The sequence below is a fragment of the Halictus rubicundus genome, chromosome 12, assembly GCF_050948215.1.
Source record: "Halictus rubicundus isolate RS-2024b chromosome 12, iyHalRubi1_principal, whole genome shotgun sequence".
Taxonomy (NCBI): Eukaryota; Metazoa; Arthropoda; class Insecta; order Hymenoptera; family Halictidae; genus Halictus; species Halictus rubicundus.
The window spans coordinates 6,315,607-6,339,795 of NC_135160.1; the positions used below are offsets into that span (position 1 = coordinate 6,315,607).

The 24,189-nt window shown below is 45.9% G+C and overlaps 1 protein-coding gene and 1 long non-coding RNA gene across 2 annotated transcripts in view; one reads left to right on the forward strand and one right to left on the reverse strand.

Moving 5' to 3' along the window:
* The window catches only part of LOC143359521 (ras-related protein Rap-1), a 50,080-nt gene extending 41,950 nt beyond the window's left edge, over window positions 1-8,130 (reverse strand). The window contains exon 1 of the mRNA XM_076797495.1: window positions 7,728-8,130. The gene's annotated coding sequence lies outside the window, so the exon portion shown is untranslated. The remainder of the gene's footprint in view (window positions 1-7,727) is intronic.
* The window catches only part of LOC143359522 (uncharacterized), a 54,164-nt gene extending 38,517 nt beyond the window's left edge, over window positions 1-15,647 (forward strand). Inside the window, exon 3 of the long non-coding RNA XR_013083127.1 lies at window positions 15,617-15,647. This is a non-coding gene — a long non-coding RNA (uncharacterized LOC143359522). The remainder of the gene's footprint in view (window positions 1-15,616) is intronic.
* The last annotated feature ends 8,542 nt before the right edge of the window (window positions 15,648-24,189 follow it).

Consider the following 24,189-nt stretch of genomic DNA (forward strand, 5'->3'; position numbering starts at 1 on the left):
AAAAGGCGCTCAAATGATTTTTATTCTTTCTAGTCATTCAAGTGGCTAAAATCTCACATTTTTAGAAAGGAATTGAATAACAATATGGCTGTTCGCAATATATACCAGCCACTGCAGCAGTGGAAGTTTTCGAGCAACGGCAAAATATAATGTTCCTGTCACGTCACTAGCGTTCACCTGGCTGACAAGTTATAACTTGCACGGTGCCAAAATAAGCGAGTGCAGCAGCCTACATCCAACTAACACATATGCATTGGCTGGACTCTTAAAAATAGCATTATTCCATATTTAGCCTCTCTATCACGAATGCTTAAACAATGCTCATTCAAGTATCAATTGAAGAGCTGTAGTTCATTAATGTTGACGATTTGAAACAAAATTAATATTTATACGTAGCACATGGCATTCAATCCCAGAAAAGTAAAGAAAATTTTCTAATTGTCTAGCGATCGGAAAATCAACATTCTAAACAGTTACAGGACAATCAGTTACAATGAATCGGTATATCAGAACCGAGGAGTCTGATATAGAGTACCTAGCTTCCCGTGGAAGGCATTTCCAATATTTGCGGAAAATCCTCGCCGGCAAAGAGTAGAACGAGTCGTCGCAGCGTAGAATACGGTAATAGGATCCCGGAAATAACGTTATCGATCAAATGCATCAGTTTGGTGAACAATACGGGGATGCCTAACGAGGTAAAAACATTCGTTGGCTCTGAAAAGAGGAACGAGAGAGAGAAAACTTGACTCGCGAGTCCAATACCGCGGCTAACAAGCCTGCCGCGTATCCGTCGAATCACGAAGCGAATTCGAAACTTTCGGCCGCGAACGTGATTCCGATTACGTTTCTGTCGTCGCACGATTAAAGTAATAATGCCCCCGGTCGGCGGTGGCAAATCGAGCGCCATTCGATGTCCGTGAAGGGTTTAAATCGGGGGGATGGTTAGACCCTGCGATGATTTCCGCGCGACTAACTGCGAGTTATGATCTAACTGCGGGGGTGAATTCCCGTTCGGTATGCGTCGGGCACGTATTCGCACGTGACCGGCGATCCGGCGGATCGTGACGGTCACATCGGAAGTTGTTCAACGGGGTGGCCCCATCGTTACGTAAGGAGCGATCGGGGTGAGGGGGAGGAAGGGTTAGGCGACAGCTAAACCACCGGAAGTGTCCGGCCGGACAAAGGGAAACACCTTCCGAGAAGTTCTAGTCGAGCAACGGATGCCTGGCGTGCATGTGGGAATACTCGTGGGCGGGTATTAAACCGGAAATTAATTAGTTCGAGAGGGAAAAACCAGCCTCTGTGTGTTTCCCTGTCCCTCTCTCTCTGTGTGCGTGTGTTTCTTGCGGCGTGCGCACGTGTGTGGGTATAGCGTGGACAACAATGCCGCGGATAACGAACGTCATTGAGAAGGTCCACGAGGGGATAGCGCGGAATAAACCTCGAAATAGGTTGCGGGATAAAATAGAACGGTATGCAAATCGATGGCAAATCAAGTCTTTCGAGAGTTTGATTAACCCTCAGACGTTGCTCGGCGGGGGGTCCAATTTCGTCGGTCGTCCCGCGCCCACAGTCGCGTCGTCGTACTATCAATTACGCGGGCACACAAGAAAAAGAGCATCGATCGAACATGCGAGCGTCTGCAGCGGCAGCCTGAAGTCCGAAATTGCGCCATCGCTCCCCGGTCGCGTCGCAAATTGTTGCCTCCGTTCCGTTTCAGTGAAAAATTTCAAAGAGAGACACGTTTTTGCCGAACAATTGTAAAAATATCGAGTTGTTGACCGCCACATTTCGACCAAACACCGCAAATGCCATTCTCGGTATGTTGATTTTTTTATTCGAATAAACCTCGTTCAAAAATAGAATAAAATATATAAATAAAGTCGGTGGAGCCGTTCCTTGTTTCCGAACACGTTACGTCGCATTTCAGTGTACAGTTGTCGCTAGACCGTGGATTTTTATGGGAAATTAAAATTGTTTCGATGCCGAGAGAACAGAACGAAAACGTGGTTCAGTTGCCAGAAAATTCGACAGAAAGTTCATTTGGCTAATGAAACCAAAACTGAAAGCACCCCAAAAAAGGTCGAACAAAGGTTCCAATGTGCGAGCAATTACAGCACGGTTTCCTCTTCAACAATTTACACCGTTACCAAACACTTCCTTAATTAGATTTCCAGAACCCCCGCAGCAACCAATCGAATAGACCACCACAGGCCAGTTTTTCTTAGATAATACTCGCGGTTTCAATTTGCGGCAGTTCCACGAGGCTGGATCGATCTGATCGAGCGGGATATAAAAAATCGAGTAGCACCGGCGATATCTGCTCGCGAGAAAACGGCGATGCAATCGGTATCGAGAGCGGGGCGTTGTTACGGTAACAGGGAAACAAGCCGGAGACCATAACTTTCTTATCGCTTGGAATAAGAGGGAAAAGAAGCTTCGGGATGAAGTTCCGTGAAGGAGTTTTCGAAGCACCCTCTCTCTCTCTCTCTCTCTCTCTCTCTCTCTCTCTCTCTCTGTCTCTCTCGGATCCTCGAGAGTGGAGGAATAAAAAATGCGTAAAATCTATTACCTTCCCGGGGAAGTTGGCTCGCTCGATTCACTGCAACTCCGCGGGAAACTCGTTTTGAAGTTCCCGTGCAGGTGATACCGGCTGATGATCGCGTAAAAACTTTTCCCCCGAACGAATTCCCGTTCCTGTTTTCATACGCGGCTAGCCCCGGGCCGCGTCGCGTCGTTTCTATTTTAAAGTCGCCGATGGAACTTGCTCCCAGTTAATTATCGATGCCCTCCCGACACGATGAACCCTCGCGAAACACTCGCCGTCGAGTCTAAGAACTTTCGAACCCGCGGGTGTTTTTCGAAGGATTTTATAATTAATCCCGCCTCGAGCCGCGGCACCGTCCTTCAAGAATATTTTCCGCTTCCAGGAATCAGTCGCGTTTGTTCGCGTGCGGTTATATATAGGACTGGCTACCCCTAACGCGGTCATTTGCTTTCCGAACGTACCCGACAGGGAAGCTTACGTGTACCTGCACGGCAGCCCTTCGTACAACCTTTCACCGCGGAGTTATTTCGAACAATCCCGGTGCTGTTTTAAGTCGGGACACTTAGGAAGATGTAAAGTAGTAGAATTGACGTTACTAAAATTCTGCCGGCATTAACGTAAACACGATATTTATAGCGGTATCGATTCCATGCTAATTGGACTGCAGATTTTTATGCAAAATAATAATTGGAGCCGGATAAAATGCACCTTCTCGTGTTTGCTGTAACTGCACAAAACCCGTAGTCTAATGATAGCTAAAGTGAAAAAACTATTGATCGAAATTAAAGAGAAACTGTAAAGAAAAGAAATGTTAAAGTGACACGTTGGTTGCTAGTCTTTTCGTAATTAACGTGAACGTCCCGTAGGATCAAACGGAAAAGTAAGAAATAAATTTTCACTGGCGTGTCAGTTTGATGCGAAGAGGCGCAATAAGCTCCGAAGGAGAAACTGAGAAATGGATGAAAGTTACGGAGTGTTACAGATAACACGTGGCCTAAGGGTTAATCTCCCCAGCCGCCACCGAAAACGCACCAACAGCTTTCTGCCCCCAAAGGAGCCATAAATCCCGAGGCAACCCCGCGCGAAAATCTGCTAGGTGTGCCGCGATCAAAGCAACTCGACGACTCATCGTCGAGTCACACCGAAAAGACGTCTGACCCGAATCGCACCGGAATCGAACCGGAACGAGGTGTGTGTGTATCAAATCGACCGGCGACGGTCGAGATATACGCGTCGTTAAAAGTGGTGCGGGAGTTCGGCACGAAACAGAAAGAAACAGATAGATAGATAGAGAGAGAGAGAGACAGGGAGGAGGAGTGCGGGAAAGCTGCGGTTTGAAAGGACTTTGGTAAATGGCGCAATCTACCGCGCCATTTCCGACACCTGACGGAACAGTTGCGCAGATAAGGCTGCCAGGAAATGAGGAAGCAGGCGGCGGCGGCGTATGCGACGGCCGCGTGCCGAAATCCTATCGAAAATCGCCGGTCCCCGCTTAGGGGATTCTGGGGCAGAAGGGGGACCCGCGGAATTGCCCCGAAAAACGCGTTCGTTCCACTCCCACGGGACGAGGAAGACCCTCGGAACCCTGGAGGGCTCCGGTTACTTCCCGCGGGATCCTCGAGATTAGAAGCCTCCGTCTGTGTGCGCGCTCGGTTTAATAACGGTGAAATATCACGGTGCCTCCTCGCACAGGCGACGCGATGGACGCCGGATTCGTTATTAAAATAACTACAAAGCGGCGTGTGTCGCGGCTCAGCTCCGTTCCGCTTTGGAGCTTTTCCGAGCAGCTGTAAACAGAGTTTACCGCGTCCGCGAGATCGCCCCGGCGTGTTTACCGACTGCCTCGTCGTCTTACATTAATTTTGTTTCCCTGAGACGGTCGTCTCGCTTTTACGGACCGTTGCAAGTCGTCTGGGAATCCGAGAATGAAGAGGGCGAAGGACCCCTTCGCAGATCGTGTGGAATGCAATTATTTTATCGAGGAGTAGCTTCGAGTCCCGAGCGAAGATTCTTATTCCCGAAGGCGCTTTGGAACGGCGTTCTACTATGAATAAATAAATCAACGATCATCGCACCTGGTGAAACGATTGAAATTCATTTATTTGAATTAACACCAGGAATATGTTTTCGAGATGCTGGGTCAACATGGACCCGGACTACGACGTACACTATATTATATAGAATTTTCACGCGAATAGCCATCGCACACAAAGCCAATAAACACGGTTGTCCTTCTTTTCAACTAGGGGTAAATAACGCAGTAGACAAGGTGCGTCACTAGAAATGAGTTTGTATTTAAACGCTTAGTTTATGATAATATATGGTAATCTTGTGAGTTCATAATAGCAGTGTGGAACATGATAAGTATGTTAAGTTATGGTAATTCTGTTAAAGTCTATGAGATATTTATATACAGTTTACAATATCTTGGGAACACTAAGGACATTCGAAATGAAATGAAAGAATTCTTGAACGTCTTTTATCATTCCTGAAATAACAATGCGAAGCATAATCACAGAAAGATAACATTTCGAGAAACTTTCGCAGTCGAGTTTCAAGCATTTCCATATAATATTTTATAGTGTTATTACAAGCGTGACGTCTCGATACTTTTATGCTGTTCAATAACAATATATCGGACCAATAAAGTAAAAACGATGGTTCTAAAATACTTCAACGATATTATCAACATGCAAGCGCCCGTACACTGTTATGCTACTCTGCGTTTGAATCAAGAATTCCTTGTTATTCCTTTGACAGCTGCTTTGTTTACGATTTTCTACTGCGCGTACGCTAATGATCCGCTAGGATCCCGTCTTCTCTCGCTGCACTGTAAAAATGTAAACATACACCCGTAAACATCGTGCCATACGTGCTCTTTTGACCTTGTTACACGGACACTGCTGCAATTTTTGCTGCTCGTTACACGGACCCGTGTCAACGCGTTACGGGACCACATATCGTAAGTGACCAACAAAATCGAAGTTATTCATTCCACTCTTGCACAAATATCCCCCTAAAATTTTTATTACGCTCTTTCAAAAATATTTCGAAACTCCTCCGAACTAAATTTTCAAAAGAAACCGACCATGTTCAATCGAATTTATGAATTTGTAAACATTTACTAAACTCGATGCAGTACGATCGTAAAAATGATTTTTTGCAGATCAAATATCAGACCACCAAACTAATTTATAAATGGATTGCTCGCGAAGATCAGAGAAACAATGAACGGTTGACATGTACTACTATTGCAAGAATGAATCTTCGATCGAATTTATAAATATTGAATCTTTAGAAATCGGATATGAAGGTTTGGGACTAATTTATGAGTTTCGATTGCGTTCGAAAGCGTTAGAAGAAACGCTGACTAAACGGTCACCATTTTTCGAGGATCCAAGCTGAACGTAGCATAATTAGAAAAATAAATCATCGAATTCCGACCAACTGCGTCGCTCGTAAGTCTCCGTGGCAGTTTAATCGCGGTATTAAACGAATCGTAGGGTCACGGGAGTGCGCAGTGCGCGCAGCAGTGCAAGAGGGAGCGCCTCGCGTTGTTTTTCTGCGCGATTCAAAGAGCGATAAGCCGTTTAAGCGTGAACGTGCAAGGCGAGTATTCCGCATTCGGGCTTGTTCACGCAGCCGGAAATCCGCGTGGGAAGATTAGATGCTACGGTTGCAGGGGTTAGCTTGGCGAGAATGCGTTCCACGCATTGTCCGCCGCGGTACCATTAATATCTCATCAAACACGCCCAGCAGTTACCCCGGACGAGCAAATTGCTTCCGATCTGAACCGGGATTCGCCGATCCCATCCCCTCTGACACCTAACGTATCGAATTGGCAAAACTGTCCTGTCCCATATCGGGCGAAACGACGATGCACTCCCGGGACCGAAATGCGTTCCCAGTGTCGCAGAACTTGCGGACTCGCATTAAGACCCGGACGAAGTTTGCCGCCTGGGATCGTTAGCAGGGTTAATAATCCGTGGTGCTGGCTCGTTTAGTGAATTTACGTGTCGCCCAACTTCCGGAAAACTTCCGAGCACACGGTCAAAGACCAGCCTTCGTGGGAATGCGGGCTAGACGATCCATGGCTCGAACAGCCGAAAAACACCTCAGCTAAAACACCATAACGATGCCCTGTGAGGCGCTTTTAATCCCTGTCAGTCTATCGTTTCTCTTACTCGATCTCCCCCTTGCTGTCAAGTCGACAGACCGATGGAAGATTAGGGCGACAGGGTGACGAACAGTTAACGAGTCAACACGACCTGTTTCGGATTTCTTCCCTTACAATTACTAAAATTATGGAAGTAGTTTATTGAGACATTTTTTAGCGAACCTCTGAAGCACCTTTTATAATAACAATTTATACAGAATCTAATTTTCCCTGATAATCATGTTCTATTTTTGCCATACGAGGATACGTTGCATTCAGTGAAATGTTACAACTGTGAAGACTAATATTGGGATAAACGCTCGTAGCGACGCGTTAACCTCTCAGGGACGACGCCAGAGCACCACACTGTCTCCAAAGAGTACTGAAAAATTGATTACACTGTCTACCTCTTGAAATTTGAAGGTACGTCAAAATATCAAAAAGTCTTTCCAAGGAATCATTGTAACATTCGTAACATCGTACGAGGTTGTATGACTCGATATAGTTCAATCTTGTGCAACCTTCTTTATAACGTGCGTTCGATTAATCACTTGCCTCATAATATCGAGCTCGACTTCTATTTTTCTGCTATGAATATTTAGCCACACAAAGAAAATCATTCGATGGATACTACTTTCTTCACAGGAAGCTACAAACGACAAAGAATGAACTGTATTTACTGAGTAATTTTCCGTAAAAACACTATTACAATTCCGAAAAAATCTGAAACCGGTCGTGGTGGGTTCGGTGTGAAAACAAGGTTCCCCGTCTGGTTCGCAACGAACCAATTCGACGCAAGGCTCGAGGACAAGGTGTAATCACAAGGATAAGCTTCCATTGGCCCGCCCGCGCAGATCGGCAAGGATCAATCAAGTCCCAATTCCCTCGGTTCCTTCGACCGAGAGGACGACGCAGCACGCGTGTCTACAAAGTGCTAGCCGAAGGAAGCAACACGTAACAATCACTGTCACTCTCTGAAATGCTGCTTCCGCGTGTGGCAGTCCGTTGTCGCCGAGAGCTTACCTGAGATCCCCGTGGACGAAGAAGAAGAAGAAGAGAAAGAGGCAGAAGCGGAAGAAGAAGAAGTGCGTCGGCTCCCGGTTAACAGGTGTAGAGTCGGTGCACGTAGCGCGGGAAAGGTACGAGTGGCTCTTCGAATCCGCCGGTAACTCGCGGTGTTGCGCCGGGTTGGTTTCTCCGCTGATCGATTCGGCTGGGATCGATGAGTGACTCGGCGTACACGGGGGATCGAGAGAGGCGGCCGGGACAACGCGTGGATCGCAGGGGAACCGTGATACAGTATAGAGATCGACGTGGCGCGGCGGTTCTCTTCGGGGTTTTTCGATCCGGGTTCCTGACGAGCGCTGCGTTGCGGACGAGCTAGCTCTGTCCGGTACTTCGGTGCCGTGCCGGGTGCTATCCTCGATGCTTTCGGTCGGCGTCTGCGCTCTCGTAACCTTCCGACCTTCTCTATCACCTGCACACCCCCACCGGAGCGTTCGGCGTATTTTATGCTGCAACCGTGCCGGGTTACCCTCCTCCTAACCCCTTTGCTTCTCTATCTGTCTCGTTCCCCCGACCATCCCCCCTCCTTTCTACACCACCGCAATACCCGTTCCACCTGCGGCAGCTACGATCGCGTACTATCCTCCCACAAGGCGCACCTGGCGACGCGACACCACCTGACGATATACCTGAGAGGTAGGGTCAACGCTTCTGCTCCGCTATGCTTCACTCTGATTCACTCTGAACGAGACGAATATTTCATTAAGCTAACACTCTCCGCCAAGACGCAACCGAGAGCTACGGTCAACGCTTATGCTACACTCTGTTTCACTCTGTCTCCGCTGGCCACCCAGCGAGACGAATGTTAGGCTCGAGTTAGGTGCACCGACACAGGTGTACACACAGGTTAATATTTGCCGCGGAACTTGCTTGATCAGAACTGGCTCGCTTCGGGCAAATTGACGCGCACCCGGAATAATGCGTTTAACGGTTATTAGCGTCTTACGGTCGATCGAACGTCCGGCGCTTTGTGAGAGATCTTCTGCGCGCTGTGCCGACAATCTTGTTGCGGCGAATATTGGATGCTGCAAGTTGTTGCGTGAATTAATTCAGTTGGCGACGAGGAAGATACGATACGCGTTTATGGATCGATCTCGATCTAGTTTGTTGTGCGGTGACCCGTGAAACGTTGGCGTCTTCAGGGTTCGGCTTCGAAGTCGTATTTCCCAGCTGAGCTAAATTCTTCCGCGTCTTGTATTTTAATTTTCATTTTCTCCCCGTTCCTTTCAATCCATCAACGCGGAAAAGAAAATTGCGTTCCGTTTCAACTTCTTCAAAATTGCTGTTCCGAACGTTTCAAACGGCTGCAACGTCTGCACAAAGACAAAGTAATTCGGTACTTAAAGAACAAGATTGCTGAAGGTACGCAATGTTGCTCTGCGTTGAGTATCTCTTATTTTTACGAATTTGTAAAGACTGTTAGGCTACAATATCCTTAGATATTATAGACTTTGTTAGAGCTTACCAGGAATGAGAATTTAACGAATAAATTAATATTCTACTGCAATTTGCCCACTGATTAAATACATAAACGAGTTCTATCGTATCGAGCTACAGCGTTTAAGGGCTCAAATCGCTGGTAGAACGACTTGGACGATTTCCCGGAAAGTCCCGAACAATTTCAGCCGCGTTGATTAATCAGTTAGCGTTAATCCTAGACCCCGATTGTCAGGATCGAATAATCCGTAGCGAATTGAAGCGAAGCCGCAAGGATTTGCAGGGTGCCCCGGAGCGCGATGGCTTCCGGCACACCTGAGCCAGAAACGCGTTCTCTTATGTCTGCGAGGTCTCGCGTTTCCGGAAGAAGACACGAGTCGCGTAACAGATAGTGAACACTTATTCGTCCTGCATAATGCAGGTGCGCCACACATGCTGGGCTGCTCAAATATTCGATTAATATTTACCGGCGAGCCAGCAGGTTCATCAGAGATCACGGACTCCGGTTGAAATATTTACGCGCTCGTACGCGCGGACCATTCGGTAAGGTATTCAAAATTCTCGTTCCCGATATACGCCCATGCGCATTCCTAACAAATCGATGCGTGGGATAGATAACGCCCGCTCGTAAAACTCTCGACGCGAACGCGCGCCCGTATAAAATTCTCGATAAGACTTTTACCAGGTGTTGCGACCTGTGGATCATCGATCCGGGCTCGTTCGCACGTACCTCGAACATTAATTACCACGTGGGAAACACCAATGAAGGGACTGACTTCGGATTTAACTTATTTTACGGCGAACGTGAAGCAGTAAGCAAATGGACGAGAAAAATCTCAACGATACAATGTAATTCGGTTAACGAGGCACCGTGCCGCAGAGTTGAAGTTTCTCACTAACTTTATTTGGCCTTGCAAACTTTAATGAAATTCGGTTTGCGTGGTTCTATTGTGACTAGAAATTAATTCTTCTGTCGGAGAAAAATTCTATCTTGGCTTCGTTCAATTCCAGTATTTAATTTTGTGGCCTATCGTACAAATCGCATTTATATATACAGGGTGAGTCGCCTAACGTTTGCACCTCAAATATCTTTGTTGTTTCTAAAGATACGTAAAATATGGTAAGGACAAAGTTGAATGGTACAATGGGGCTGACACGATGCCAAAAACAATTTTGTTTTTATGTCATTCTTTTTAGAGATATCAAGGTGACCTTCACTTTTTAAAATGGAACCACCCTTTTTTTAAACACCTACAATGATAGTCCCTTTCATTAGGAATTCAGTGACAATAATTATTCCAAGGTCATTCAAGGTCACAGACAGAGAAGTGTGTTTCTAAAAAATTCAGATGGTCTCGCAAGTATGCATGCGGTGAGAGTCGCGACTATAACGCGGTCGCGTTAACAGGCTTTCGCCAGGCCGGGCCGTTGGGAGCGGTGTCGTTCAGATCGTCGTTGGCACGGTTCTCGCGAAGCCGTCGAAGTACCAGCCCGATAGAGTGGATGTTTACCACGCGGTCTCTCTCGTCGGGATGGGCCGGGAGGCGAGGTCGAAATAAATATTGCCGATCGTTCCGATGCAAATACACGAGGCGCCGTTTATCTCGAGCACCCGACAAGGAAGACGTATCGACTTCCTCTAGCCTGCTCGGCAATATTCCAAACATCGGGGAGCACTGATCTAGGCTACCGCCCGGCTCCTATAAATTCTTTCCTCGCGTCCCGCGGCGCCTCGAAATAATGTATTCGGGAGTTGCCGGAATCCCCGGCAAATTTTGGCTCGTTTTCTTTCGGAACGACGCGACGGGAACGTGACGGGTCCCGTCAGCCTCGGTCAACGTTCCGAGTGTCAGACCCGAATCAAATTCCGCCCCGGCGCGATGCTTCTATCCGGGAAGCTATTCCGTTGGCCGCGACTCCATTTACCTGGACGAACTAATCAAAGTTGCTCGGCGTGCGGGGCTGTGGGTCGTTTCGCCGAAACACCGGCCACGTAACACGTTTCCCGAACGACCCCTGAACGAACCCCGTCTTACCCGTTCGAGGAGATTCTCCCCCTGATTTACGATGCCTCAACTTCTGCGGTTCGATTATGTATCGATCAGCCCGGCCCCGTTCATATCGCGATACCGGCACAACGGTAACCACGTTCCTCCAGATTAACTATCCTTTCCGTTTACCCGCCGGTCTTCGGGAACGAGTTCTTCGAAACGACTTCTTGTAACTGATGCAACTTCTCTCCGATAACTGAACATTTCTCTTCCGTTGATTCCACGTCGAAGGTCAGACTGCGAATTTTTGTCCCCGTGCAACTTCGACGAGATTGAACTTGCCCCTCGAACGATCTACCCGGCTGCGTGGTCTATTGACCCTGCTTGAGGTTCCCGGTTCTTTGAGCATCGTCCGAACCGAATTCTTTCTCGTGAAAAACGTTCCGTGTTCCGATAACTGCCGAAACAATGAACAATTCTCCTTACTTTTTATTTTACCATCGTTTGACAGCTAATTGCAGGCGAAGTCATCATCAGTGAATGACGTCGAGATCCACTTTTTGCAAAGAATGGTCAAAATTCGTGATTCTGAGCCGCTTCCTGCGTGGATGCCTCGCGACGTCTGACCACACGCGGACCTATTCCATTTATTCGAGAAACTGAACCGCTTCATCGAGGATCAATTTTCTGGGACGCACGCGATCTTTTCAATTATTAATCACGATCGACGATGCCACAGAGTGTCTAGCCATTGTAAATACGGTTAATTAAATTATTTGAGCATGGGTCCCTTCAGCATTTTGCGAAAATTAGTCCAAAATAATATCAGTAGTGGAAGAACACTTTTTGAAATGGCAAATGATATGTGGAAAGTATCGTACTGACAGAAGGATTTTAGAAACTTTCAAAGTGTAGGTAGAAATATCAAAAGGTCATATTCTTGAGTGTCGACGTTTAAGTTAAATAGCACCTTGCTTTCCCGTGAAGATAATCTGTAGGAATTCATTCATCGGAACAAAAACAGCTGGATGAAACGAAAAACGGAATCTGTTAATCGTTCTTCCTACCGGGCAGCATGTGTTCATTGATAACAAACCGAAAGGAATTCCATGTGGCGCGCGTGCTTTTTTTTCCTTTTTTTTTTTTTGTCATCGAACAGCGCCGCCTGCGAGCCATAATCAATGAAATCGCGGCGTCAGTTAATTCTCCCGTCGCGATTGGTTTCAGCGGTTATCGGGTAATCGGGGTATTAATTGTGAATTTTATGATCGGTCATTGCCGCGAGCTCGCCGCACCACCAACCATAAACTTCTCTTTTTTGCATAGATAACCGAAGAGCAATGGTGTTCGAACGCGTTGAACCAGGAAATATCGACAGCAATTTTGGGTGTACTATACTGTACGGAAGAAATTACTTTCTTTATTTTGTTCCTTAAAACTTGACCATAAAAATCTATACGTCTACTATTTCTTTTACTACGTCTCATATTTCATTCCGAAAAATCAGGATATTTAAAATAAGTATTGATATATGTAGGGTCAGCAAGAACGGTGAACGTAGACAAAAGAGATTAATTTCGGCCAGGGAATAAAACGATAACCTTGACTAAAATCGAATTCCCTGGGGGGTGGAGACAATGTACGTCGGAATCAGTTTCCCTTTCGATTCCGCAAGCGTAATCGGTTCGTGGAACGGTAACGTAATGTCGCGCCGGGTGTCTGGCCCCTCCGTCCACGTAGAACTTCTTCGTCTTCGGAAACGAAGTGTGAATAATTCATTTCGACGGGATTTAACTTCGTTCCGAGGAACGTCCCGTCCCGTTTCGGTTCCTTGCCTCGGAAAGCGATTAGGAGTCACCAGAGGTAACGCGGGAACTATATTTCCCGCGGCCTACGGCTCCTTTCCCAAGCCCCGGCGCCATAATTTCATCGCGACAAAGCGGAAAGTGTCAAGGTCAACGATTTCCAGGCCCGCTCCCCGTGGCTCAAGTAGGATCCAGAAGTGGTTAATTTTACGGCAGGGGCTTAGACAGTCTGTGCCGCGTCTGGGGAACCTGTATTAAATTGTTCCTGAGACCCCGCGGGGGATTTCTTCTTGTGAAGCCACCGTATTTAATACAGAGACGATTTCTCTTTACCAACGATCCCCTAATCGTCCCTCGTGTTCCCCACGACGCGTTCAATGTAGGAGATTTCAAAGCGTAAAATCAAATTTCCAATTTTTACAAGTCAGTTCGTACGAGGGAGAGCCGCACAAGTTGCATTTTTAATTATCTCTTTACGAAATGTTTATCGACGTATTTGTGACACTTCTCTGGCCAAACGGGATACAATTTGAATCGCATATGCTGGTTTCATTCACGATCCAGTAGAACCTCGACTATCCGTACCGATGATATATATACCGTAAATAGTTCAATTTAAAACGATCAACATATACAACAGGATTTACTCCACAAATTTTCATATGAAGAGAAACAGCTTTGGCGCCCCCCTTTTGTAACAAATACTACGTTCGATTAAATTGTTTTCCGTTTGTTCTGTTTCTCCTGTTGTTGTCGGAACAACCTCGACAAAGCTCGAAAAAGAGATTCCGATTTCGAAATTGGAAAACTATTCAGAGGTGTGTCACGTTTTGCCGGCGAGTCTCGTTTTACCGTTCTCCGCGCCTCCGATCGTGCGAGCCGATGTTTCGTTTATGTTTGAACGATCCTAATGATATCGAGCAGTTGCGTTGCCTTTGGCTGCGTGATAGAAGCCACGTTGAACGGAGGCATGTTTCTCGATAGTGTTCGATCGTCTACGATAATCAGAATGTGAATTTTTATGGGTTTTCCGCTCGTAAAATGTGGAATGCGATATTCGGCGAAGGTTAATACAAGCTCAGAATATTCTCAGTGTGCTGGTAACATTCTTTCAGGAACGGAAATTTTGGTAATTTTCGGAAAGGTCTGGTTTTCTTTCTTAGATAAAAATCGCTGTGGTGTCATAAATTTGCTCTACTTAAAAATGTTTCCACTTCGGTTTTACCGCAAGGAATTCTCCGGTCGGCGAAGTAAATGTTTCCCTTACTCCGGTGTTTTATAAAATAATGCACGAAATTGGGTAGTCGCTTAAAAATCCGCAGCTCGGTGAACACGGTCGCGAAAAAGAAAAACAAGGAAGAAAGGTACACTGCAGTGTAGTGCTGCTAAACTGCGGCTCATTATGCAAATACAGATTTTTTTATCGGCACTTTGTGGATAGTTCCAGAGATACGTGCGGTAATGCCAATAAAAATTGCAGCACTTCAAAGATATCAATGGTTTTCGACCCTCGTATCACCGGTAATCGTCTCTGTTATTACCGGACTGTAAATGTTTATGGAAACTGCCACTTTTGTAAGACTTTGTAATGATAAAATTGGATACTGGATATATTCACCATTTAAAAAAAGATTTTATAATCTCTATAATTGCGGGAGAAAAAATCAGAAAAAAATATAGAAAGGTATGTTTCCCAAGATCAAGGGGATTTCCCATTGATCAAGGGGGTTCGAATTAAAAATTGCCCGGATCCGAGACAAAAGCGAGCCGAAAATCGCAAAATGGGGGGGAAAAAGTTCGAAAAACGCGGATAGAGAAGCGTGGTGTCTCAGTTTACTCGTCGGGCAGGAAATAGAACTCAATGTTCGATGGTATGCCTTTCATTCGGGGACGCGGCATTGAAACGGAAACGCGACAGAACGGAATTTCCAATCTCCTCTCATCCTCGAGCAAAATCAAGCGCCCGAAAACCTGCTGGTGGTATACAGTGGACTGTCACTCTTCGTATCCGCACACAGCCTCGCGAATTCTCACGGACCGACTCGCTAAATATACCACGGCTAGATCACCGATATTCCATTAACTTAAAAGCCTAATTTGTCCCGAGGACCCGTCGCCGCTCATTACCTCGATACAACCTGTATTTTCCCTCTGCAACATCGTTTCCCCTCTGTCTTTCTTTCGTGGCTCGAGCGACCGTGAAACAAACGTGAATGGGAATTAGAGTGGCTGATTGTCAATAGAAGAATGTGTCAGTCGAGCCAGTTTATTAGAATGAATTGAACAAGCAGCGGTACTTAACACTGAACTTAACCGTTAAAAATGTCTGATGAGTGAACATATAAAAATGAAAAGACTTGAAACTTTTTTAGAATTTCAAAGATTTTTATTACAATTAGACTGCGGATCTTTGTGCAAGACAAAGATTGTCTACATCGATGGCAAACAACGGTAGTCACGAAGAAATTTCATGAAATATTTTCCAATTATACTTTTCTTTCGTCTTAGTAAGTTGAAAACATGATATTTCTCCTGTTTCTGTCGTAAACGAATAAAATCTGCAATCTCGTACAATATAAGTTTGATGAAAGAAGTTTATTCAATCGTTTCGCAGGAAAACATTTTCAGTACTTCGACCGTTGCAAAAGAGCAAATCGGAGAGCCGATCATTTGACCGTGTGTCGGTATTAACAATTGACAATGCTAAACTTTCACGGTCGTCCTTATTTTCTTGGTGTATTTATAAAAGGAGGAAAAGGAAGACATCGAAGGTGAACGCAATAAAGAGAACGCAAAAAGTGAAACGCAAAGAGAAGAGGGCGGAGTCGAGTGAAAATAAAGAAGATAGATTTGGATGGGTGGATGGAAAGAAATAAGAAGGAGAAAGGAGTGTGCCAACGGAGCAGAAAAGAAAAAGAAAAATCGGGGAACATGGGAAGATTGTAATGCAAAGAGGGCGCGCAGGAAAAATAAAAAATATTACCGATGGAGGGAGAAAGGATTGGGGAGGAAGAGGGACCGGAGAGAGAGAGAGGCAGCTGATACAAATTGAACGTGAAACGAAATTCAACGTGGCCGAGGCCCGAAACGCCCCGGAAAAGAGGCGGGCTACGATTTCCACGGGCCGACGGCTAAATTCCCCGTGAAACAAGCCACGTAGACGTGATTGTTTCGCGTTACTGCGGTGTACGATATTCCAGCTCCCCCTCGAAGACCGTCTTAAGAATCGCCACGGACCTCGCCGCCGGCGAAAAGCCTCGTTCAGCATTACCCAATTTACTTGGCTTCGAGTCGCTTGATTTGATGTAACGTGAAGCCACTTGAGCAACGTGATACTCGTTCTGTTGAAACACTTGACTTCGGTTCGAATACTCTTCCGCGATTCTCTAGAATTTCTAGTGAATTTCGGCTCGTTCGACTATAGTGAAATCGGATCGTTCATCGTCGGCTCGAGTTTCGATTTTAAAGTACGAGGGTGGTCTGAAAAGTTTCCGACCTTAACACGAAGAACTTTTTCTCCGAGGGAATCTCGCGTAGTTTTATTTTAACGCGTGTTTGTTTGCGGTTTGTACAGCTACAATAAATATAACCTCAGTATTAGCAGATGATTCGTTCGTCCAAATATTTACCATGCGATGCTTATACGTTGCCTGTGTGTCTTCACGCGGCACCTAAGCGTGGATGTTCGTGTCTCTGTTGGTGGTAGTGCGGATCGGAAAGAATACGCACCCGTAGAAAATTGTTGCGAATTTTTCTATTTCTGCACGCCGACTGGCTAATAATAGATGCATGGCTAATGCAAGCGTTGCCGGCGAATGTCCACGACCCAGTATTCGCTGTAAGACTTTCGACAGCAAAAATGAAATAGAAATATTATTAAATTCGATTGAAACAAGCCCCGTATCGAATTTTGTAAATTGTGTAATTTTAGAAACGGTCCAATGCATAAGGATCTTCAGTCTGCTCACGATCGTTCCAGCTTTCAACTACCTGCGTCGCAACAGGTGCATTTTTCCTCGGACAGCTTGAGAACCCCAAACTCGACCGATGTAAACGAGGCTTGCCCTTCGCCGCCCACGCTTGATATCGTTAAAACCAAAATAAAACAAAATTAAACGCGCTTGGAAATTAACTTTGTGCGCGTGGCCACGTAAAGCGGTGACATGTGACGCAAAGTTGGGAGAATTTATGACCATAAAGTTATAACCAGGATTTTATGCGTTCATAACGAAAACGAGTGTAAAAAGATTAAGAGGCTTTAATGGTCTCGACATGTCGCTCTCGGCTCGTTAAAATTATTAAGAAAGGAAATCTGCTGCCTGTTGGAACATTTTTATTTTGCCACAAGCATTTAATGAATTTATCACTCGGACATGTTTTCACACGGCATGAAACTTCGACTGCCCACTCGACAACCGGCCTGCAATCACGAGAGCTGTCAGCGAATCGAATGATGGCGGCCTTAAAAGAACTACGAGCACGTCGAGGCAAATGAGCAGATATTTTTACCGGGGAACGACCAGCAGACAACGAATGTTTATGGGAGCCGCAGGATGCTCGCCTTCGGGAGTATCAATGTTCTCTCGCCTTGGTCCGATTCGTTCCGCGGACGAAAATATCGTCGAAAACAATGAAACGGAAACGGGGCGGAGTGCACGCGTTTCCCGATGCGTCACGCGGAACAACAGCGGCGGGGGAAGAAAAAAGGACAGAAACGAAACGTCGCTGCCGCGATTCCGATTGGCAAAAAGCCGAGTCTCGCGGAGAATCACCGCTCGTCATCGCGTCGAGGATGCTCGAGATTCTTCGGGAAAGTTTTTACGCGTGGACGCGCATAAAATGGACGACGGCGAGCACCTTCTCTCGGCGATGTTAAAGGGGATGCACGAGGAGGATGCAACCACCGACGTTTCCTCGGGGTCGATCCTTTGAGAGCTTCCCGACCGCTAAAATGCTCTCAATTCCCTTCTCGCTTCTATTGTTATTTCAGAAATGTTGGATGGAAGTGTTACAGATATAGGACACGTCCGCATTTGAACCGACTTCTGGATCGAACCTAATTTCTGATACGGAATTAACCTTCTCGCCGTGAAATTTAAACTGAACAACCATCATAGCGCATTGTACGATGCCAGAGTGATAGAAGCGCAATGCGAATTTTAGTGGACACGAAATCACCAGCACTAAAGCATTTCTGAGTAATTGTGTTATGTTCAATGGCGGCTACTTTGGGTACGCCGTACTTCAATGTAAAGGCGCTATTAAAACCTACGGCAGAAGTTAATTAATATCAAACAGTAATACCGCAAATGTTTCTCTTTTTCAAGATAACTTCCAACTCAATCCGCGATTAAACTGGGCAACCCTCGCCTAGAATCTTGCACAAGGGCTATAGCCAGGGGCTGTTTAATGCCTGACCCAGAAACTGAAACTAATGTTGGACTGCAGTAGCTCTAAATTCCATTAAATTATAATAACACGAATATGTATACACAAAGAGAAACAGCATAAGGGCGCAGCACTGACGAGCACCGATGAGAAGCATGTGAAGCGAGTGCAAAATTGTAAAACCATTCGAAGAATTTAAAAACGCTGTTGCATTACTTTCTGTGCTCACTGCGGTAATTAACCGTTTCGCTGTTCAAGAAAATTTCGAAATTTTGTCAACTCAGCGATCGTTGCGGTTCTATATTTATTAATCTGATTAGATCCGCGCGTAAAGAGAAATACAGGGAAAATTCGCTCGCGTGCAGAGACACGCGATCCTCCAATAACGCATCGTGGTTTTCGATCGGCATGCGGTCTATTGATTTACCGCGGCAGAAAACGGCGCCGCTGATAACAGTAAAAACAGACGCCGCGCCGCGGCCGGGGCCAATAAATAATGAAATGAACCGTAATTTTTTAAAAGAGCTTCCACGGTTTTTCGCGGGAACCTATTAATCTTTCTTCCTCCTATCGGATACTAGACAAGTGGCTCGGGACACGGAATACATAGATTCGGGAACCTCGCGGGCCGGTTATTCAATCGAGCCAAGCTACGCGATAAATTCCCGTTTTTAATGCGATCCACTGAAACTCTTCGATCGTTTGTTTTTTTTCCCCCGGGGGCAAAACAAAACACCGGATTTTCTGGTCGAGTGTGCTCATCACTGCAAATCGCTGTGAATCAGGAATTAAGAGTTCCGAATTATTTTAATAACCGGCAGAAACAAACTACACTCGAGGGAAATGGTTACAAACCGACGTCGGGATGATCTCTACGTATCCACAAAATGGTTGGCCGGATAATGGCACCTCGCAGGAAATGCCGTAGGTTTCCGGTCACGGTATAATTCACGCTCGAAACGAGTGACCGTGCGTTTCCATCGGAAGGGAACGATGTATCGGGCATGGAAGACCCTAGGCAATTACACAACGCGTGGAAGCGTTTGCGAGCGTAGCCGATTTCGTAATGGCGACGGATTTTATTCGAGCACCGTGGTCGTCGTCGGGTACAATAACGTTTTCCTCTCGCCGAGGGAAAAGCACGGGGAAACCGTTACGCCATAGCGATGGGGGTGGGGGAGGGTGGACAAGGACGGCAGAGAATGGCAGAGGGTGAGATTTTGACGATGAAGCTTAGGGTCGAAGCACTTCGCTGCCGTTGCCGACCGAGGTGACATAAAACCGGGTACGTCGACTGCGAAACGGCCCGAAATCTTCTGTTCTACGACCACTTGGTGATGGGAAATATTTTAGTCCCTGCAGCTATGGGAAAACTTGTTAAGGCTGTACCGGGTAATTGATATTCCCGGGCTCTCTGTGCTAGTCGCTATTACAACTTTACGCAGATTAAAAACGGTCCAAAATGTCGAAGTTAAATGTGCTTTCTGTTTTAATCACCGCGAAAAGTCGAAAATAGTGATATCCTTAAATTCTCCTAATGTCCCTTTTTTAAGTCCCACCTCTCCAATAATCAGAAAATCGTGCTTCTAAGGGCCGCTGCGATTTATTGCCGGCCGCCGCGATCGCAATCGAAGTTCTAAAAGCGATTCGAACGGCGGAGCCCTCAGGGGGCGCAGATTGAATAGGTTTTCGGAAATTCGGTGTTTCCTTGGACGCGGATCGATTAAAACGACAACGATAGATTTCCCAGAGCGCGCGCTGGCGGTCTGGCATTTATGAATCCCGGGGTAACTATCCGAACGATTTTCTGGTGGACAATGTTCCGCCTTCGGCGATAAAACTTTTACTGCGCCGGAGCTTTTGAACGCGATCAACGAACCCTCGTTCCGATCAAGATACCAGCCGCGTACCATTATGGGATTTACGTTCCATGGTAAACTCGCCGTAGCGTGCCGCACCGTTCAGGTATTAACGTTAATGGTGTTCCCCCATTAATAATCGTATCGGATTTTGATGCTAACAGCCTGACTACGATCGCGAAAGTACCCCATAAACATGCCACTGATTGAACGCGTTTGTTACTGATTCTTCATCCCTTCGTTCTGCCATTTGTCTTGCCTCCTCCGCCGACGCTGATGGTATTAATCGCAGCTTAGTATTATGCGGTCCATCGAATCTACATCTTTAGACTCCACGTGCCATCGATAATAATAGTTCCTCGAAATTTAAGCACTTTATTTAATTAACACGTTAACTGCAACGTCGGTCACGGATGACTGTCAGTGATTTTTGGTTTGGTGATGTTTGGGTTTAGAAATTCATTTGTATTGTGACATATCCAGATAAACCGAATTTTATTAGGATGTTTAGAATTCAGAAGGATTAAGACAGTAAATTACACTGATTTTGTGAGAATCTCTGGGATTGATTTTTGGCACTTAACGCGTTAAACTCGGAAAAATCGCGGAGTTCATCTGTATAGTTTCAATAAATTTCAAATACCGCACTGGTCATGTTTTTAAATTCTATTTTTGTAAATCACGTTTCCTTCGTAACATAAATCTTATTTATTTCGATCTTCGAAAGAATTTGCAATGATCCGCAGTCTGTTCACGGCGAATTAATGCATTTTCACTTGCAGTAACGTATTCAGTCAGGAACAATTTCTCATGGTTCCGCGAAGGGAAATATTAAGGGCGTAATATATCAACGGGAGCCCTCGATCGACCTCGTCGCAGCATCGATCATTTGTTGCTCGAGCCAGTCGGATGAAGCGATTTCCCCGAGCTTAAATATTTCACGCGCTCGCGGTTGAATTTCATTTGGTCCTCGGGCCGAATGAATTCTCAAAAGTACTGCTATTGGATTTTACCTCGAAATCAGCTGAAATTTCGTAAAAACCCTCAAACCGGCAACACCGTTCCATTTTCGCGAACAAGTAATTTCCGCTCGATTTCCACGATTGTTGGTCGAACGATGAAACGACTGAAAAAGGAGGAACGGAAAATCAAAGACGATAATTTCGTGCGACACAGTTTACCACGATCGGTTACAGATTCTTGCTCGACCATTCGCTTGAAAATCATAGTCAGGATCGATGGAGAGGACGCCCTTTGAACTTTCGAACTGCTCGAAGCTGTTCGAACTTTGAATCGCACTACGGATTTTTTATTCATCGATTCGAGATTTTCGATGGGAGTTTTTAAACCGTTTTCACTGCAGGTAAGATGCATTATGCTCTCAGAAATACTTATCGAAGTGATCCTATTCCGGTTCAACGTGGCGCATCTTTGTAAAAGTGTACGCGAACCAATTCATTAGTTTACGCCGGCATTCATTAACATATCCGCAGCAATCTATTATTAAAATTGATCATTCACTCCATTAAATCCCCACACAATGCAAACCTGATTCTAAATCCAATAATTCGCATGACACGGAAATGCACCGGATGACGTTCGATTGAAAACAAATTTATAGGAGACGCATTTATCGAAAAGCACATAGTTCAATTTGAACAAACAATGTCTCTCGATCTGCCACGAGATGCATAAATTATTTAATTTTTCTGAATGTTTTGTACGGTCGATCGACTCGAAGTTACGGCTCTGGTAGAATGATGCAGCCTGTATAGTGAGATCCAGTTCCGCGAATCCAAACGCTTCGGTTGTCGGGGTCGAGGGAACGTGATTACGCTTCCGTGCGACGCTTAGCCGGCAGCACAATAGAATCCTGGACCTACCTACAACAGGCTGCACCGAATGCTGAAACCTGTTGCAACGGGGTGACACCGACCTAACGCCGACCCACCCCTGCAATTCGTTTACTTCTCCACCCCCTTTCATGGCTTCTTTAAACGGTCCCACGTCCGGGATTCAATTCTTCCCCCGGCGAAAGTGATTTATGCAGCCTACCTTCGCTTCGGCTGTATCGACCCGGCCCGCCGTTGCTTGCCATTCAATCCTGCACCATTCGATCGGGCATCGTCCCGCTAATGGGCTCCATCGATATCCTATCAGCCCATAAATGCCTAAGAACCTGCATCCTTATAGGTAGACAAGAGCGAAATTTTTATAATACGGCTCGTTGCACGGCGAATCGATCATCTTCCGACGCAGGAAATCTTGCTCGAGCAAGCGCGTATAATACGGTGCACGCGATGTTAGGGGAGGTTTAAGTCATCATTTTACTGGTCTCAAATTTGTTTGCCGAGTACGAAGCTTCGAATTTTGCAATTTTTACTCACCTAAATTGGGCTTGTAAATTTTTTTTCAAGCGATCCTTTTTCTTCTTTAACCTGCAAGCTTAGTCTAATTTCATTTCTTTGTCAATACCTTATCAGCCCATAAATGTCCAGAACCGTGCAAGCTTACAATAGATAAAAATCGAAAGAAATTGTTAGAACACCACTCGTTCCACGTCGAATCGATCACCTTGCAACGATGGAAATCCTGTGCCAAGTGACGTATAAGATTCCGCATTGGAAATCAGGGTGACTCTAAGTCATCGCTCTGCTGGTTTCGAATTTGTTTGCAGAATACGAAACTGTGAACTTCGCAATTTTTCCTCAAGAATTTTCATCTCGCAAGCTACTTGTCGAATTGGAACGATTCTTCGTCTGTTCGGACCCGGAAGTGCAGCCTAACTATCGCGAAACCGTTTAAATTACACTTGCGTACGACGAATAGAACTGTATTGACCGTACCTTGCACAATAGCCGATACTTTCTGTGACAATATCGACCTGTTCCGAAATTGCTTTTCGAACTTGGCTAGGTCTGTGCCGCTGCGCGCCAGCGATCCAATCTAAAACGTTTCCAGACCGACACCGTTTATTCCGTGCGCGTCTCGAAATTTCTAATATCCGAATCGTAAGAAAACCGTGACATCCTCGACGATATAAAAACGTATTTCCGCGATAAAAGTGTTTTATTATCCTCGGAAACATACCTAGTAAACATTCACGACTAACGCAAACCGTTGGAAGCTTTCAACCTGAAGCACTAAAGCTCGAATTTACAACCTGAGCAACACGAAAATTTAACGCGAAACATGAAAAAGGAGAGTATACCGGTTTCCAACTTTTCTTACGAGATACCATGTACCTGCTAAAGCATGCATAGCTTGAACATAAATATTGAAAGCACAAACAAAGCGGAATAATTTTTATAGAGGCAACTGTTGCAAACTTTTTGGTTATGAAGAGGAACGATACGATAAATCTTGTTGCAGGACTCGCAGTGAACGTGCGCGAGTTCAGTATGGATCAGCGAATTCGCGAGGCGATTAGGTGCTCGCGTTACCTCGACAGTAAATAATTATCGATCCGCGTTAAATAACGTTGTCGTCGGAACCGGTATCGTCATTTATCAAGTCAATTTGTCGGCGAAGGGGTACAGAGATGGTGATAGATTTTCACGATCCAGAAGCTGTATTTCCATCGGGGGCCGCGGAGTATTGCCGGCGCGGAGCTTCGGGAAAACGGAAAATCGATGTGGCCGGGAAAAATTCCGCGTCGGGGGGGGGGCGGAATCGGTGGGGAAACGAGAACAAGTGTCGCATTGGTTTGATCGCGTTGTCAGCCAGCGGGGTAACTTCGTCGCGCGGAATTCTATAGCGGAAATGCTATTGACTCTCTCACACTCTCTGTCTCTGTCTACCTGGAACTTCCGGGCAACACGCCCCCGGAACGGAAACAACGGGTCCTCTCTCCATGGGGCCGAGCGGGGATTATTAGGGTCGCGGGCTTCAAAGCCCGATTGAAAAGTTCTGCGAGCTTCGGAGTCGCTCTGTCGATCCG